We start from the raw sequence: 20,934 nt of genomic DNA on the forward strand, positions 1-20,934 counted from the left end.
TTTCAATTTAAGGTTTTGGGCCCATAAAAGGCGCATTTATTATCCGATCTCGCCGAAGTTTGGGACAGTGAGTTATGTTAGACACTTATACATCCTTCTGCAATTTGGCCCAGATCGGTGCAAATTTGAATATACAATAGCTGCCATACAGACCGATCTCTCGATTTAAGGTTTTGGACCCATAAAAGGCGCATTTATTGCCTTATTTCACCTAAATTTGAAAAAATGACTTTTGTAAGGCTTTTCGACATCCGTGTCTTATATGGTTAAGATGGGTCTATATTTGGATATGGCTACCAAAAAGACCAATATTTTGTTCTGCAAAATAGAACAATGACTTATACTTAATAGACCACTCAATATCCGTGTCAAATTTGATCCGGACATATTTAGATAAAGCCGCTATGCGGGCATAAATTATGCATTTTTCGTCGGACTATGACGAAAGGTGGTTTACATATATACCCGAGGTGGTGAGTATCCAAAGTTCGGCCTGGCCGAACTTGACGCCTTTTACTTGTTATATTAAAATCTGGTGCTACCAACTAATATTTTTATTTGCTGCGGCAAAATCTATCAGCCTCAACCCATTACCGGACGTTATTTCGTGGAGGCTAAACTTTCTGACTGTTGAACCAAAAATGTCTTCCTTCCCAATCTTCGCATAAAAATCTCTCAGCGGTCATATTCTCTCTCTAGGCGCTCGTAGAAAATATCCCTTGTCTGCTTGTCCTTATCTTTCATCGGGGCATGGATACAATTAAGCCTGTTGTTGAAGAATTTGACTTTTATGCGGATTGTGGCTAGCCCCTCATCCACCGGAGTAAAGCTGGAGACAAGGTGTTTCAGTCTTCTACTAACCACAAATCCACAGCCAAATTCATGCCTCGTGTTATGGCAGCTAAGGTATAGTTCGCCACCGTTTGGTTTCGTAATGACGTCATTTCCAGTCCATAGCACTTCCTGTAAGGCGATAATATCTGACTGGTACTTCTCTAATACAACCGCCAGTGCGTATACTGCACCTTCTCTATAGAGAGTGCGGACATACCATGTGCAGATCCGCAAATCATGGTCCATTTATCGTTTGCATGGGTCGTCAACATTGGGGGGGTCCGTTTTTACTATTCCTTTGTTTCTCATAGAAGTTCACATAGTTTTCCGGGGTAGGGTTACTGGCCCAGCGCCCCAACCGCATGGGTTTTGTGGGATTGCACATGTATCCCTCGTTGTGGCGAGCCGCTTGCTCCGAGATCCGACGCTCGCCTCCAGACACCCCTAACCTGGGAAAAGACGCCGATGTTGGCCATTGGTTATTTGAAGGCGCCAATAACTCGCCATATCATCTCGAGTTTCATTGGCATTCAGTATTTAATTAAGAGCCAGTGCCACCTGACTTCTCACTGAGACTTTCCCCTCGATACTCGCTAACTGTCCGCGGCCGCATTTGCAGCTACACCGCATAAAAACGGAGCTTTCCACCATCCGCAACCTGTGGAGGCGCCCGGTAGCTTTCAGCTAAGCTTTCCGTGATAACGATGGGCACCACACAAGTCGGATCTCACAGTTCCAGCCTGTGTGTTGCTCATAGTTATCCCCTGTCGGCGCTGGGTTTCATTTTGCAGCTACTTTGTTCTCCATTTTCTTTGACTACATGCAAATTTCGGTGAATTATACACGTCACCCCATTTTCTTTGACAATTATATGGCATCCTTGAAAAATCATTACAAAGGATTGTGGGCAAATCTATGTTAAGATGTTTGCTTCTGCCAAATTTTGTTTGCCGCCAAGTGATTGTGTATTAGTTGTGTGCAATATCAACTTTTTTTTTTTGTAATAATAAATTCAGTCTTTGCCAAATAGAACACAGGGAGTTCTTTGATTGTGGTGTGATTTGTAAACTTTGATTTTATGTCGGAATTTTATTAAGAAAATCTATGAGGGTTGAGAGATATTAAAGGCGTTAATACTACACTGTTCCAAATTTCAGAAAAATCGGGTATGTAAATGGACTGTTTTGGGCTTAACACCCTATAAGGGGAGGCTACCGTAGCGCAGAGGTTTCCATGTCTGCCTACGACACTGAAGGTCTAGGTTCGAGTCCTGGCAAAAACATAAAAAAAAAAATTCTGCTGTGGTTTTTTCCACTTCTATGCCTTGAAAATCTTTTCCCCAAAAAGGTGTCGCATTGAGACCTTCCATATTTACTTCCTTTCCTATGGTGGTTTATATTAAAGTTCAAAATAAACTCATTTCTTAATACATACTTCGTTTCAACAATTTTAAACAGTTTTATTGAACTGATAAATTTATTTTAATAAAAAATAATATTTCCCCATTTGCATAAATATCCAACTAAGTAGACCAATGTAACTTACAAAAAAAATAATATTCCTGTCTAATGGAACGGAACTAAGAGTTGGTATTTGTTTTCTTTTTTTATTATTTTAAATCCCTTTCTTTTACAAATCCCTTTTATATTTCTTTCTCTTCTTTCGGGCTTCCTTCCTCGTTAATTCCAAAAAAAAGAGCATGATTTTTGCTTTTTTGTGAGTTTTCACATTGAGCGCCGACTAGCAATCAATATTGCCATAACTTTTCATTTGTTGCTGAGATTTAAGAATGCTTTTGCGCGTTACTTTAAAAAATTACATTTTCCATTTGATTAATTTTACAAACTCTGCCACAGAGCAGCAGCAGCAACAACGACGACAGCAAGGAGACGAGCAGAAGATTGCCCAGTTCAATGCTGCTATACACACACACACACACACAGTTTGTGTATACCACCATGCCACTGTTACAAAAAACTCTAGCAATTGGTATAAAACAAGAAAACTCAATGGGAGAGATTTTTTCCTTGTTTTGGTGAACAATTTTTCAACTTGGCATTAAAGTTGAGATGCATTTATTTTATATGTTAAACGAAACAGTTTCCCAATCCAATATGCAGTATTTTACAGTTTATAGTTTCTTCTTGAAGCATAATTTCATACAAAAATGGACGAGTTATGAAAATGCAACACAGTGACTTGGGAGGATTTGTTGAATTTTGTTTCTCTTTAGCAATGTACCCGCCATTTTATGTAGCGTATAGTTAATTTGTTTGGACCGATTTTAATGGACTTCGGCAGAGGTGTTCAGCAGTCTAATAAAACAGTCCTTGTCAAATTTCGGGCTAATTCAGTGTAAATTTGTAATAATTTCGTCTCTAAAAGTGTTAATAGAGCTATTCATATATATGGGAGCTACATTTGACTTTGAAAAAATTCACTAGAAATATCGACAGTCATAAGATATTCGTTTGTGTTCAATTTCGTAGAAATCGTTAAAAAAAAAGTCACAATATATGATTGCAATATATGCTCTTCCGGTACGTTGCAATGGGAACCACATCTAAATTTAAACCGATTTCAAGCAAAAATGCATATAATGTTGGTCATGGCAAAATTGTTGGTTGTGCACAATATTGAGATCTATCGTTGTACTAGCCACATATGTGCATATGTGCATAGCGGCCTTCGTCAATCTCCTATATATGAGCAATCGCCAAGGGAATATGATGGGCATTGAATTTTTTAAAGTCGCCAATAAGTGGCATTGTCCTATCAGCATCATAGGCACTGAGCATGTCCGAACTCTTACTGAAACTCCCCAATCGATCCCTGTAGTTCTCAGCGACTGCAGTTGCAGCGACTCCGCATAGGCCATTCTACTATCTGCAAAGTTTCTCGTGATGACGATGAACACATAGATCGGAAATCAAAGTTCTAGCCTGTGTTGTGCTCATTCTAATCTCGAGTCGCGAGACAAGATCTGTTGAAAAATGCGCTATCAAATGTTCTAGAGATGAATATGAAAGCTGTATCTAAATCTGAACCGATTTCTGTAAAGCCTTCTGTAAATCCAAGTAAATCCTTCTTCTTTAAATTCGTAAGAGTCAGAAATTTCGTTTTTATACCCACCACCGCAGGATGGAGGCATATTCATTTTGTCATTCCGTTTGCAATACATCGAAATATCCATTTCCGACCCTATAAAGTATATATATTCTTGATCAGCGTAAAAATCTAAGACGATCTAGACATGTCCGTCCGTCTGTCCGTCTGTCTGTTGAAATCACGCTACAGTCTTCAAAAATAGAGATATTAAGCAGAAACTTTGGACAGACTCTTTTTTTGTCCATAAGCAGGTTAAGTTTGAAGATGGGCTAAATCGGACTATATCTTGATATATATAGACCGATCCGCCGATTTAGGGTCTTAGGTCCATAAAAGCCACATTTATTATCCAATTTTGCTGAAAGTTGGGACAGTGAGTTGTGTTAGGCCCTCCGACAGTCTTTGTCAATTTGGCCCAGATCGGTCTAGATTGGGATATAGCTGCCATATAGACCGATCCTCCGATTTAGGGTTTTAGACCCATAAAAACCACATTTATAATCCAATTTTGCTGAAATTTGGGACAGTGAGTTGTGTTAGGCCCTCCGACAGTCTTCGTCAATTTGGCCCAGATCGGTCCAGATTTGGATATAGCTGCCATATAGACCGATCCTCCGATTTAGGGTCTTAGGCCCAAAAGAGCCACATTTAGTATCCGATTTTGATGAAATTCGGGACAGTGAGTTGTGTGAGGCCCTCCGACAGTCTTCGTCAATTTGGCTCAGATCGGGCCAGATTTGGATATAGCTGCCATTTAGACCGATCCTCCGATTTAAGGTCTTAGGCCCAAAAGAGCCACATTTAGTATCCGATTTTGATGAAATTTGGGACAGTGAATTGTGTCAAGCCCTTCGACTAACTTCGTAAATTTGGCCCAGATCGGTCTAGATTTGGATATAGCTGCCATATAGACCGATCCTCCGATTTAGGGTCGTAGGCCCATAAAAACTACATTTATTTTCCGATTTTGCTGAAATTTGGGACGATGAGTTTAGTTAGGCCCTTCGACATTCTTCGTCAATTTTTCTCAGATCGGTCCAGATTTGGATATAGCTGCCATATAGACCGATCCTCCGATTTAGGGTCTTCGGCCAGTAAAAGCCACATTTATTATCCGATTTTGCTGAAATTCGGGACAGTGAGTTGTGTGAGGCCTTTCGACAGTCTTCGTCAATTTGGCCCAGATCGGTTCAGATTACGATATAGCTGCCATATAGACCGATCCTCCGATTTAGGGTCTTCGGCCCATAAAAGCCACATTTATTATCCGATTTTGCTGAAATTCGGGACAGTGAGTTGTGTGAGGCCCTCCGACAGTCTTCTTCAATTTGGCCCAGATCGGTTCAGATTTCGATATAGCTGCCACATAGACCGATCCTCCGATTTAGGGTCTTAGGCCCATAAAAACCACATTTATTATCCGATTGTGCTGAAATTTGAAACGGTGAGTTGTGTTAGGCCATTTGACATTCTTCGTCAATTTTGCTCAGATCGGTCCAGATTTGGATATAGCTGCCATATAGACCGATCCTCCGATTTAGGGTCTTAGGCCCAAAAGAGCCACATTTAGTATCCGATTTTGATGAAATTTGGGACAGTGAGTTGTGTTAGGCCCTTCGACATTCTTCTTCACTTTGGCTCAGATCGGTCCAGATTTGGATATAGCTGCCATATAGACCGATCCTCCGATTTAGGGTCTTAGGCCCATAATAGCCACATTTATTATCCGATTCTGCTTAAATTTGGGACAGTGAGATGTGTTAGACCCTTCGATATCCCTCGTCAATTTGTCTCAGATCGGTCCAGATTTGGATATAGCTGCCATTTAGTCCGATCCTCCGATTTAAGGTCTTAGGCCCAAAAGAGCCACATTTAGTATCCGATTTTGATGAAATTTGGGACAGTGAGTTGTGTCAAGCCCTTCGACTAACTTCGTAAATTTGGTCCAGATCGGTCGAGATTCGGAATGAAAGGTGGTTTACATATATACCCGAGGTGGTGGGTATCCAAAGTTCGGCCCGGCCGAAATTAACGCCCTTTTACTTTTTGGGTATCTTATGTATATAAATAAATCAATTTGTGTTTGTGTGTAGGTTTGTTTGTATGTTTGTGTGTTCCTTATAAAAACGGCTGAATCGTTTTTCTTGAAATTTTCACAGATGGTGCCGGGATGATCCCGTGCTGAAAATAGGTAACTACATTTTTTGATATCTGAAGGGGGGCGGACCCACCCCCTTACCCTAATTTTCAGAAACTAAGATCTCGGAGATGGATGGTGCGATTTAAGCGAAATTTTGTGTGCTCTCATATAGTTTCCTAAAAATAAAAATTTAGTATCCAAATTTCGGATGGGGTACCTAGGAGGGCTGCCCCACCCTTAAACCTACCAAACATATATTTAGACCAATCACGACAATATGGGACTCAAATAAAAAGTATTTAGGATAAGAAAACGTATGTGATATCCAATTGTCGGGCCAAGTGCTAGGGGGACCACCACAAGCCCCAAAACACCCCTAAATCGGACATATTTACCGACCATGGCAATATGGGACTCAAATGAAAGGTATTTGCGAGTAGAATACGAATCTGATATCCAAATGTGCGACCTCGTTTATGGGGGTCCACTCCTTTCCCAAAATACCCCCCAAACAGGACTTATTTACTGACCATGGGAATATACGAATCTGATATCCAAATATGGGACCAAGTGTTTGGGGGGCCGTCTCTCACCAAAAACATCCCCCAAAGGGGACATATTGACGACCATAACAATATGGCGCTCAAATTAAAAGTGTTTGGGAGTAAAGCACGAATTTGATATCAATTTTCGGGAAAAGTGTCTATGGGGCGACCCCACCCCCATGACACCACCCAAATAGTAGTATTTGCTGACTATTGCAATATGAGTCTCAAATAAGAGGGTTTTTAGAGTGGAACACGAATCCGATATATATTTTCAAGGCCAACTCACTGAGTGGCTGCCCATCCCCCAAAACCCCCCCAAGCAGGTCATGTTTGCCGACTATGGAAATATGGGGCTCAAACTAAAGGTATTTAGGAGTAGACCACGTATCTGAATCAACATTAGGGACCAACTGTCTAGGCGGCGTCCCACCACCATAAAACCCCCAAATAGGACATATTTACTCACTAAGACGATTTGGGTCTTAAAGAGAGTAGAACTAAATATTTATATTTTTTAGGGCCAATAACCCAAACCGGACATATTTGCTGACTGTTGCAATAAGGAGTTTAAATGGGATTAGTAAACGAATTTTCTATCCAATTTTGTTGCCAATGGCAATATGGGGTTCAAATAAATGATATATAGATATATGAGAATAGAGCACGTTGCTGATATATTTTCAGGGCTAAGTGTTTGGGGAACTATCCCAATCCCCAAAACACCCCTAAATCGGGCATATTTACCGACCATGTCAATGTGGAGCTTAAATGAAAGGTATTAGGAGGTAGAGCAAGAATTGATACCCACTTTCGGGACCAATTTTCTGGGGGTCTACCCCTTTCCCAAAATACCCTACAAACAGAAATTTTTTAGTGACCATCGCAATATGGGGCTCAAATAAAGTTATTTGGGAGTGGAATACGAATTTGATATCCAAATGTAGGACCATGTATTTAGGACATCACCCCTTTCCCAAAACACCAATAAATTGAAAAAATTTTTCGATCTTGCCAATATGTGGCTCAAATGAAAGGTATTTGAGATTAGAAAACGAATTTGATAACCTGTTTTGGGGCCATGTGTTTGGGAAACGCCTCATCCTGTAAACTCCTCTTAAGCAAATGGCAATATGGGGTTTAAATAAATGGTATTTAAGAGAAGAGCACGATGCTGACATTTTTTCAGGGCCAAGTATCTGGGTGACAACCTCACCCCCGAAAACACCACTAAATCAGACATCATGAGAATATCGGCCTGAAATGAAGTATTTTAAGAATGGAGTACACCTTACATCCAAACTTAAATTCGTAGACCAATAAAGATCATATGGCGTTTTACTATTTTCGTAGCATGGTATTTCACTAAAACATTTTTAATAGTCGAAAATAAATATTCCAAGGCAACTTTTGTCCCATATAAAGTAAAAGAAGGCGCAGCGGAGCGGGCCCGGCTCAGCTAGTAGCTACCATATATATATCGATCTGCTGATAAGGGGACTGAAGCCCATAAAAGCTCTATTTATTACACGATTTCGCAGATATTTGAAACAATTAGTTTTTTTCAACCCCCCGATATCCGACCCTATTATGGTTCAGATTGGTTTATATTTGGATATAGCTGCCAAAAAGACCAATTTTTTTTCCTACAAATTTAAATAGTGTCTTATATAGATTAGACCACTTATTGCCGAATTTGGGTGCTTGCATTACCTTGTACATGCTCATTTTAGTGGTATTTTGAAGGGTGGGTCATCACTACACATTTGGTTTAAAAATTTTAAGCCAGTTTCGTATTTAACATTGATTAATTCATTTGATTCCCGTGTTGCCATAATCGCTTTGCCTGTCTATTTTGGTTATGAAAATGCCTCCCAAACACTCAGGCTTAAACATTTTGCTAAAAAACGTAGCATTTTTGAGTCACTTAAATTGAACCTTTAAACGTTAATATAATTGGTAGTGAGTACCATGTGACGTATGAGTGTTGTTCAGTAATGCATTAAATACATCATACGCTTAGGTGTTCAGCCGAACGGAAATTCTAGTTGTTAGGTTGGAGTCATATATGGACTTAGAAAAGGCAAAATCTTGTAAAATCTCTGCTATTCCACGAAGAAGGTCTTTTGGGCTGGTAAACGATTTATATTATAACTCCCTTAAATACGAATTTACCAATTTGATTTCTTTGGATTTGGAGTTTTGTTATGATTTCTTTCATCTGCTGCTATTGTAAAGCTTTCATATGATTCTCTTTCAAATTTACAACTTTTGTTCCCGAAGGAAGGAGCTAATATAAGTTTCGCTTTGCCAAACTCAAAGTGAATTTTACTTCTGTAGACTTATTTATAGTATCTGCTCCAAATCTAAAATTTTCTCCATGATGACATCCTAATATTCAAGCAATTAATTTCCTTTATACCCATTGGCTTTTCTAGCCACACTAAATCAGCATTGTTTTCTTTTCAATCATCAATTATTCCGGCAATTTCAAACATTTTAACGGAGCTGAAATTAATTAAAACATTTAGTAAGATAATTAGAACTGAACATTGTCGTTGCACTTCATGCTGAGAGCTTTTCAAAATAGACAAACAAGAAATGGTTTAAGTCTAATTAAAATTAAACTACAAAGGATGCTACTGGTTTCCGGGGTCCACGCTACCGCATCACTACTAGCACTTTGAATGCAGACGCATAGAAGCTACGTGGCAGCCAAGGATGAAACGTGAAAATAAATGCAAACATCATAAAGGCCAGTGGTTACGAAAGCTGCGGGCACTGTGCTCGTTCTTGTTCTCATTTTCGCATTCATAGATGCGTAGTAAACAAATGGAAGTTGGAAAGTAGCGACCATTACAAACTAAATATTGTACACAGACTAAATTTTGTTTATTAAGTTAAAAATAGTGACAAAAGGGAAAACTAAGAATTTTTTCAAAAATGAAAAAAAAAACATTTTGCAAAATTAACTTTTCTTTTGACTGGTTGCTTTATTTGAAATTTTTGCACAATATTTCTTGCAGTGCATGAATCCAAGTAATAACCCGTATTCCATTAAAAAGTAACAAATGAACAACACGACATTGTGCTGAAATTTAAAACATTTCTAGTTAGTGAAAAATATGCTTTGGGAGAAAGCTAACTAAAGTCACACCAACTGCTTCGTTTAAAAAACAAAGGGTATGGCAAAAGTTACGTTCCAAATTATTGAAAACTTAAGCATCAGGGTTATAGCAGGTAAAGCGAGGCAAGTTCGGCTGGGCCGAACTTATCAGGCTATAGACTGCTTTGGACCATACTTGACACAGTTGCTGTAAGTCATAACAGCCAAATCGGAAAATTTTGGCTCCACAGGGGCTCAAGAAGTCAAATCGGGAGATCGGTTTACATGGGAGCTATATCCAAATCTGAACCGATATGACCCATTTGCAATCCCCAATGGTCTTCACCAATAGGAAGTATCTGTGCACAATTTCAAGCGCCTAGCTTTAGCCGTTCGACCGCTATCGTGATTTCGACAGACGGACGGACGGGCGGACATGGCTAGATCGACTCAGAATATCGAGACGATCTTGAATCTTTATTTTTTGTGGGGGTCTTAGATCAATATTTGGAAGTTTTACAAGGGGATTGACTAGTTTGGTTGCCCAAAAAGTAATTGTGGATTTTTCATATAGTCGGCATTGACAAATTCTTTCACAGCTTGTGACTCTGTAATTGCATTCTTTCTACTGTCAGTTATCAGCTGTTACTTTTAGCTTGCTTTAGAAAAAAAGTGTAAAAAAGTATATTTGATTAAAGTTCATTCTAAGTTTTATTAAAAATGCATTTACTTTCTTTTAAAAAATCCGCAATTACTTTTTGGGCAACCCAAATGTTTACACCCATCCTATGGTGGTGGGTAGAAAAACGATACTTAGGCGATATTTGGAGACTAACGTCATACTAAAAATCCACCAACACGTAAAGTGACTATTTGGAACAAAAAGAAGCTTTTATATAATAGTTAACTAATGCGCTAAATAAATGAGACAGCCTCAACTACTAAACTTAACTGACATGGCTAGATCGACATAAAATGTCGCGACGATCAAGAATATATATACTTTATGGGGTCTCAGGCGAATATTTCGGGTGGTTATAAACAGAATGACGAAAATAATATACCCCCCATCCTATGGTGGAGGGTATAAAATTTGCTGTGACATTTGTGAGATACTATGTCATATAAAAACTTCATCTCAAAGTGGTGAACGTCGTTCTCACTCGATCTAAAGTGGAGGTCCCTCATTATTGAGCATAAAATGGAATCAAAGAGCCTTCTTTGTTCTCTGTTTCTAAATGAATTGTTTGTGGGCAAATTTGCATATGCCTACAGGATATCTTTACCACGGATGGACCAGCTATGCTTCTTAATTGAATGATATTGAACAAAAAATTAAAGAAAAAACTAGGAGTGAAAATCGGGCGAGATATATTTATGTGAGCTATACCTAAATCTGAACAGATTTTTTATGAAATTCACCAGTCATATCGAGAGTCATAAGAAAATCCTTCCTACCAAATTTCGAGAGAATCGGTTGACAAATGACCATTTTATTGCTGTATAACTGCAAATCGGTCGAACATATATATGGGAGCTATATTCAACTCTGAACCGATTTCTATGAAATTCACCAGTAAAATTGGGGGTTATAAGAAAATCCTTCCTACCAAATTTCAAGAGAATCGGTAAACAAATGACCATTTTATTGCTGTATAAGTGCAAATCGGGCGAACATATGTATGGGAGCTATATTCAAATCTGAACCGATTTCCATAAAATTCATCAGTAAAATTGAAGGTCATAAGAAAATCGTTCCCGCCAAATTTCAAGAGAATCGGTTAGCAAATGACCATTTTATTGCTGTATTACCGCAAATCGGACGAACATATATATGGGAGCTATATCCACATCTGAACAGATTTCTATGAAATTCATTAGTTATATTGAGAGTCAAAGGAAGTCCTTCCTGCCAAATTTCAAGAGAATCGGTCACCAAATGACCATTTTATTGCTGTATAACTGCAAATCGGTCGAACATATATATGGGAGCTATATCCAAATCATAACAGATTCCTATGAAATTCACCACTAATATCGAGAGTCATAAAAAAATCCATCCTGCAAAATTTCGAGAGAATCGGTTGACAAATGACCATTTTATTGCTGTATAACTGCAAATCGGTCGAACATATATATGGGAGCTATATCCAAATCTAAACCGATTTCTATGAAATACACCGGTTATATTGGGAGTCAAGAGAAAATCCTTCCTGCCAAATTTCGAGAGAATCGGTTGACGAATGACTATTTTATTGCATTATTACTGCAAATCGGAAGAACATATATATGGAAGCTATATCCAAATCTGAACCGATTTCTATGAAATTCACCAGTAAAATTGAAAGTCATAAGAAAATCCTTCGTGGCAAATTTCGACAGAATCTGTTGACAAATGACTATTTTATTGCATTATTACTGCAAATCGGACGAACATATATATGAAAGCTATATCCAAATCTGAACCGTTTTTTTCTAATTTCAAAAGGCTTCGTCTCTAGGGTGAAAAACTTGCCCATACCAAATTTGAAGGCGATCGGATGAAAATTGCGACCTGTAGTTTGTACACAAATTAGCATAGACAGACGGACAGACAGACGGACAGACAGACGGACAGACAGACGGACAGACAGACGGACAGACAGACGGACAGACAGACGGACAGACAGACAGATGGAAAGACAGACGGACAGACAGACGGACAGACAGACGGACAGACAGACAGACAGACAGTTGGACATAGAGAAATCGAATCAGAAATTGATTCTCAGTCAATCGGTATACTTATCAATGGGTCTATCTCTCTTCCTTTTGGGTGTTACAAACTAATTCACTAAGTAATAATACCCTGTATCACAGTAGTGGTGTAGGGTATAACAATGGATCACATTTGTCAAGTTCATTGCCCGTTATCAATTCATAGGATAATGAATCGATTCGGGGCGTAATTGGCTCAGATTTTAGAGAACATAGTAGATGCAATTGTGCAAAATTTTAACCAAATCGGATAGAAAATAATCCCTATAGTGAGCCACCGTAGCGCAGAGGTTAGCATGTCCACCTATGACGCTGAACGCCTGGGTTCGAATCCTGGCGAGACCATTAGATAAAATTTTCAACGGTGGTTTCGAATTGCGCCCTCTATAAGCTCAAGAAGTCAAGCCCCGAGATCGTCTTATATGACAGCTATATCAAGTTATAGACCGATTTGAACTATTCTTAGCACAGTTGTTTGAAATCATAGTGAAATACGGCATACAAAATTTCAGCCAAATCGGATAGGAGGCCCTCTAGGCTCTCAAGAAGTCTAATCTAGAGATTGGTTTGTATGGCGGCTATTTCAGTTTATGGACTGATTTAGACCATATTTGTAACAGTTGTTGGAAGTCATACCAGAACACTTTACGCAAAATTTCAGCCAATCGGATAATTATTGCGCCCTCTTGAAGCTGTTGAAGTTCATACCAAAGATCGATCTATGTGTAGACCGTTCTGGATATTTAGGGTCCTAAGACTATAACAGGCGCATTTATTACCCGAAATTTGGCACAGTGAGTTTTACTTATCCCGCCAATATCCGAACCAAATATGGTCCAAATCAGAACATATTTCGATATAGCTGCCCTATAGACCAAATCGGATAATAATTGCGCCCTCTTGCAGCTGTTGAAGTTCATACCCAAGATCGATCTATGTGTAGACCGTTCTGGATATTTAGGGTCTTAAGCCTATAAAAGGCGCATTTATTACCCGATTTCGCTGAAATTTGGCACAATGAGTTTTACTAAGCCCGCCAATGTACGAACCAAATATGGTCCTAATCGGAACATATTTCGATATAGCTGCCCTATAGACCGATCTGTCAATTTGGATCTTAGGCCTTTAACAGGCGCCTTTAAATAGACTTAGAATATCAAGATGACCAAGAATATTTATACTTTATTACAGATTATTATTTCGATGAGTTTCAAACGCAATGACAATATTGGTATTCTCCCATCCCTCCCTCCTCCCTGGATATAAAACAGAAAAACATTTTGGAAAAATTCAAATTTATTTGTTTTTCGTTTTGGAGTTTACCTTCTGGTTCACCCTTTGCTTAATACTCTTCCATTGCTTTCTTTCAAACTTAGTCTTGTTTTAGACACTCAGTGGTCATTTTTTATTCAAAAGTGTTCAGCTGCAAAACATCTAAAACAAAGGATGCTAGCACCCTATCTACCTCATGGAAAGTATGTCTCCATTTGTCATAAAAAATAATAACAAGAAAAATGAAAATTAGAACAAGACAACTGAAAAATTAACACAACGAAAAAAGAAGCTTTTATGAAGTTCCCAAAGGTAATTGGCGAAAACCAAGACAACTGAACTGCATGAAGTCAACTCAGACATCGCCGAGTGGTAGTACGATTGCGATTACACCAACGAATGGGAACAAAAGCGTTGCTAGAAACATATCAAATAAATTGAAAATTGTGTCCTTTGAGCTACAGCAAAGTTAACGTGTAGCTCATGTAGTTTTTGACATGGATATGACCCATTTTGGCCATATAGCTGGACTCAATTAATAAAATACGTCACAAGAATAGATAGGGATAATGAATTCCCACCTCTTAAGACGTAGAACAAACCTTTTTGAGCTGTGGGTTATTCGATCATGAGAGAATGAACTAAGGATTGTCCAAGCATACGGTGATGGATGAGGAATGAGAGAGGTGGCGATATTTTTTTGACCACACCTCTTTGGAGAGAAGTTTTACATGGCTGCCATACCATTTTTATACCCACCACCATAGGATGGGATGGTGGGTATAAAAATATCCATTTCTGACCCTATAAAGTATATTTATTTCGGATTGTCGTAAAATTCTAAGACGATATAGCAATGTCCTTCCGTCTGTCAATTGAAATCACGCTACAGTCTTAACAAGTTAAAGCGTGCCTGTTCTGCCGGGCCGAATATTATATACACTCCACCATGGATAGCCTATGTCGAGTTCTTTGCGCCTTATATCTTTTTAGACAAACAATAAATAATAAATAAGAACTGTTATGACATTGGACCTATATCAAGCTATATAGTCCGATTCGGACCAGAAATGAATGCTGAACATGGTAAAAGTGATTGTGTAATATTTCAGTTCATTCGGATAAGAATTGCGCTTTGTAGAGGCTCAAAAAAATTCGGGAGATCGGTGTATATGGGAGCTGTATCAAGCTTCAGATCGATTCTGACCGTTTGGGACACGTGTGGTAAAGGTCATGGGAGAAGTGGCTGTACAAAATTGTTGCCAAATCTGATGAGAATTGCGCCCTCTAGAGGCTCAAGAAGTCAAGACCCAAGAACGGTTTATATGGCAGCTATATCAGGTTATGTACCGATTTGAACTAAATTAAGCACCGTTGATGGTAGACTTAACAAAACACCTCATGCAAAATTTCAGCCAAATCGGATGAGAACTGCGCCCTCTAGTGGTTCAAAAAATCAAGATCCAAGATTGGTTTTTATGGCAGCTATACCAGGTTACGAACCGATTTGTACTATACTTAACACAGTTGGAAGTGATACCAAAACACTACGTGCAAAATTTCAGTCAAATCGGACGAGAAATGCGCCCTCTAGAGGCTCAAGAAGTCAAGTCAGCTATATCAAAACATGGACCGATTTGAATCATACTTAGCGCAGTTGTTGGAAGTGATACCAAAACACTACGTGCAAAACTTGGGTCAAATCGGATAAGAAATTTTTTTATGATGTTCTAGCCAAGACTCAAATCCAGGCGTTCAGAGTAATAGGCTGTCATGCTTACCTCCGCGCCACGGTGGCCTCCTTAAACTTATTCTAACCTTAATGTTAGTCAGTTTGCTAGAAACCAAACTTAATTTCGTCACGGTCAACACGGGATAACTATGAGCAACACACAGGCTCAAATTTTGGGCTCCGACTTGTGTGGTGCCCATCGTTACCACGGGAAGCTTAGCTGAAAGCTACCAGACCCGTCCAAAGGTTGCGGATGAAGAAAAGCTATGCTTTAATGTGGAGTATCTGCAAATGCGGCTGCGGCCAGTCAGCGATTTTCGAGAGGAGAATCTCAGTGAGGAGTCAGGTGGCACTGGCACTTAATTAAATACTGAGTGCCAATGATACTTAAGATGACAAGGCGAGATATTGGCGCCTTCAAATAACCAATGACCAACATCAGCGTCTGTTCCCAAGTTAGGGGCGGCTGGAGGCGAGCGTCGGATCTTAGAGCAAGCGGCTCGCCTCAACGAGGGATACATGTTCAATCCCATAAAACCCATGCGGTTGGGGCGCTGGGCCAGTAACCCGCCCCGGAAAACTATGAGAACTACTATGAGAAACAAAGGAATAGTAAAAATGGACCCCACCAACCTTGACGTCCCAGTCATACGAAAAAAGGACCATGATTTGCGGATCTGCATCTGGTATGTTCGCACTCTCTATAGAGAAGGTGCAGTATATGAGCTGGCGGATGTATTACCGAAGTACCAGGAAGATATTACCGCCCTACATACCGTCACTACAACACCGAACGGTGACGAACTATGACATAGCTGCCATAACACAAGGCATGAATTGGGCTGTAGATTTGTGGTTAGTCGGAGACTGAAATATTTTGGATGAGAGGCTAGTAAAAAAGACAAATTCTTCAACATCAGCCTTATATGTGCAAATGCCCCGACGAAAGACAAGGACGTGTAGACCAAGGATATTTTCTACGAGCGATTCTAGAGAGAGAATACGACTGCTGCCCCGCCCATGATGTTGAAATCATTCTGGGAGATATTAATGCGAAAATAGGGAAGTAAGACATCTTTGGTCCAACAGTCGGAAAGTTTAGACTCTACGAGATAACGTCCAGTAATGGGGGGCAAAATGCAAATTTTACCCACGAACATTCCACTAAGGAACAGAGGCAAACTTCTCACCTATCAATGAGTTCAGTCCGATTCAAGTTTAAGCTCGATGATATAGCCGAGTCCGAACGGCGTGCCGCAGCGCGACACCTCTTTGAAGAGAAATTTTATATGGCATATTACATGGCGAGACCATCAGAAAAAATTTTCAGCGGTGGTTTTCCCCTCCTAATGCTGGCAACATTTGTGAGGTACTATGCCATATAAAACTTCTCTCCAAAGACCTGTCGCACTGCGGCACGCCGTTTGGACTCGGCTATAAAATGGAGGCCTCTTATCAATGAGCTTGAACTTGAATTGGACTGTACTCATTGATATATGAGAAGTTTGCCCCTGGTCCTTAGTGGACTGTTCATGGGCAAAATTTGAATTTTGCATATAGCCATGATTGACAAATATTCATATTTTGGGAGGTGTTTTGAGGGGTAGGCAACCTCCTATCACTTGAACCTCATTTTTATACCCACCACCAAAGGATGGTGCATATTACCTCATAAATGTTGCCAGCATTCGGAGGGGAAAGCCACCACTGAACATTTTTTTTGATGGTCTCGCCTGGACTCGAATACAGGCGTTCAGCGTCATAGGCGGACATGCTAACCTGTGCGCTACGGTGGCTTCCCCAGTAATGGGTTGAGAGTGATAGATTTCGCCGTGGCAAAAAAAAACATGGTATTTAATAGCTCCAGATTTCAACATAAAAATATGACAGCCATGTGGTTTTCATGGCTGTCACCCTATCAAAACACAAGGAACCAAACTGATCACGTTGTGATAGATGGCTCGATCCGTGGAGCGAATATAGATTCGGATCAATACTTTGTTGCAGCAAAGGTTCGCACCGGTTTGAACATGGCGATTAAATTACGATCTGACACTGCATGGAAGTTCGACATTGACAATCACCAAACACAGCAGATGGCAGCGGCATACTCCACTCGACTGACCTAATTGCTTGTTCCGATAATATAATGGCACAGTGGCAAACCATTGTCCACTCCACTCCCTCCCGGAAGCCTCCCCAAAAAAACCCATAGTATGTCCAAGAGTGTTGAGATGCTACTGAAGCCAAAAATGCGGCATTTGGAGCAACCCTGCAATCAGTAGCAACGAGCCAGTTGAAGGATAGGAATCGGGAGAAGAGAAATGGAAAGACGTCAGTTTGAGCTTATTAAGATGTACAGGAGCCAGAATGAAGTCCGGCAATTCTAGCAAAGAATTAAACATCAAGCCGATGGCTTTGGTGCGGGCACATCCTCCTGCAGAGCCAAAAAAGGAAATATGGTAACTGACACAGATAACATGCTGAGAATATGGAATGAACATTTTTCCCAACTGCTAGTGTCCGACGTTGGCGGCGAAGAGGATACCGCTGAACCAATCCCTGATGATGGTGTAGAATGTTTACCTCCTAGTCAGAATGAGGTCCAAGTAGCAGTGACCCGACTGAAGAATAACAAGGCAGCAGGAGCCGACGGGTTACCCGCTGAACTATTTAAGACCGAAGGTGACACACTAATCAAGCGTATGCATCAGCTTATCTGCGCATACCCTATGATTGAAACCTCAGCATACTATGTCCCTTACAGAAGAAAGGAGACAAGATGGTATAAGTCTCCTCCCCATCCCATACAAGATACTCTCGAGCGCAGAAGATCGAAGCGCATGAAAATCTATTCTACATTCGGCTAGTGTTCTGTCATAGCCCATGAAAGTAAGTAAAGTCTTTAATATTTTTTGCATTAAAGAATTTTATAACAACTTTAAAACCTTCGCTCCAAGGATCTGACTAAAACTAAAGGATATTTCCTATCCCTAAATCTTTAATGATGGAGCGAAAACTATGAAGCATAAGAAATTTCTACTCAAATTCAGGGAGGAGTATACATGCAGGTGTGTATGTTTGTGTAAGTCTAAATGGACTTTGGCAGACAAATTAATCTCTATCCCCTGATGAAGAGTATGCTATATAATCAAATATTTATCCAACTCCTGTAGGGTTCATCAAAATAGATGAACTGTAGCGATTGTTAATGAATATAAACGAAGGCTAGAAGTTCATTAAAATGTAGAAGCAAATCATACGCTTGTATTATTGTTTTAGCCGAATGAGTTTCTGATGAAAATGAATGTGAAAATATTTAACTCAAGTTTACTATGACAGAATTGTCCCAGTAAATGAAGACGAAGGGATGTGGGTTGCTAAAGGTTTGCTTCGCTAAAACAAATCAAATGAAAATTCCTATTCCTTTTTCTCAGCTGAATGGTAATGAAATATACCAACAATGCTAGGACCCTACCATAGGATGGTTGAGATCTTAACGTCATAGCTGACGCTATGCTGGCAACAACTCAAGAGGAATGTGCTCGGGCAAAAATTCAAACATTTATTAATCAAATACTAGGAAGGGTGGCAGTAACTTTAGTTCAAACGATATGAAAGCAGTTGAAGGGTTCACAATGCTATGCGAAAATTTCAATTCCCGTTGTTGGCATCGAAGTGAGAAAAACATTGGACACAATAGTCTACATCCATACGAAGTATGAATGCGAAATTTCAAAAGGATATGTTTGTTCGTATGAATTGAAAGGAGGAAGGACGGACAGACTTGCGGACGGATGGACATGACTAGGTCGAATTAGAATTTAACATGGTCAAAAGTATTCATGGGGTACCAATCAATAACTTGATGTCTTACAAACGTAAAGACTAGATAAGTATAGGCCTCATCATTTGGTGGTGGGTATAAAAACATTAGAGGAAGTATGGTTTACTTAAGAAGTTTTCTTAGAAGAACTTTCCTTTTCAAGTATTTTTAACTCAATGTCAAAGCAAGCTGGTATTCAATCCATTTCTATGTCTTTCAAAGTCCCTTTTTCATAAATCACCTTTAAACTATTGGTTGCCCAAAAAGTAATTGCGGATTTTTTAAAAGAAAGTAAATGCATTTTTTATAAAACTTAGAATGAACTTTAATCAAATATACTTTTATTACACTTTTTTTCTAAAGCAAGCTAAAAGTACCAGCTGATAACTGACAGAAGAAAGAATGCAATTACAGAGTCACAAGCTGTGAAAAAATTTTATATGAAAAATCCGCAATTATTTTTTGGGCAACCCAATATGTTCTTAAGTTCCACAGTGCAACATGTCTTAGCAAAGATTGAAGTGTAAATGAACATTTTGCTTGTAATAGAGATTTATTGAGTTTAGTTTTAGTTTTTCCCCCTTCCCCCCTTCTCGGCATGAGTTAAGCCCCCTGGTTTTGCGTTGTGCAACTTTTATTAATCTCATGTTGAAAAAAAAAAACAAGAATGAAAAGAAGATTGCTTTAATATTGTTCTTTGAATTGTTTCTAGTCCAACAACATCATTGCCTCATATAGACAACGCCCTTTTGGATTTTGTCCGCTTGTTGTACACCGCCAAGTATTAAATGCTCCAACGCAGCTTTGCAAAAGAAACGTTTCCACTTAGAAAACCACCATGACTTGCGGCCAACATAACACCGACCACCAACAGCACCAGCGCCACCACCGTCAGTGCAAACATTATTGCCATCAATATCTCAATCCAATTTTTCACACAGTCTTAACGTAAATACCAAGAAGGGTTATTAGTCAACGACATTAACAACATTCGCTGGTTGGAAGAGTTTTGCTTTAAAATGGAAGAGGAAAGTAAAATTTGCAATAGATGAAACGAAATGAGAAAAGATTAAAAACAATTTTAAAGGGATTTGTGGGACATTAGCAAGGTTATAGTTTTCGAAAATTCTCATAATATTTAAAAACAAGATATGGTCCGGTTCGGACCACAATTAAATTATATGTTGGGGACCTGTATAAAATTTCAGCCAATTCGTATAAGAATTGCGCCCATTGGGGCTCACGAAGTAAAATAGAGAGAACGATTTATATGGGATCTGTATCGGGCTATAGACCGATTCAGAACATAATAAACACGTTTGTTGATGGTCATGAAAGGATCCGTCGTACAAAATTTCAGGCATATCGGATAATAATTGCGACCTCTAGGGGTCAAGAAGTCAAGATCCCAGATCGGTTTATATGGCAGCTATATCAAGTTATGAACCGATTTGAACCTTATTTGACACAGTTGTTGAAAGTAAAAATAAAATACGTCACGCAAAATTTCAGCCAAATCGGATAGGAATTGCGCCCTCTAGAAACTCAAAAAGTTAAATCCCCAGATCTGTTTATATGACAGCTATATCAGGTTATGGACCGATTTCAACCATA

Source organism: Stomoxys calcitrans, chromosome 3 (assembly GCF_963082655.1).
Source record: "Stomoxys calcitrans chromosome 3, idStoCalc2.1, whole genome shotgun sequence".
NCBI classification, from domain to species: Eukaryota; Metazoa; Arthropoda; class Insecta; order Diptera; family Muscidae; genus Stomoxys; species Stomoxys calcitrans.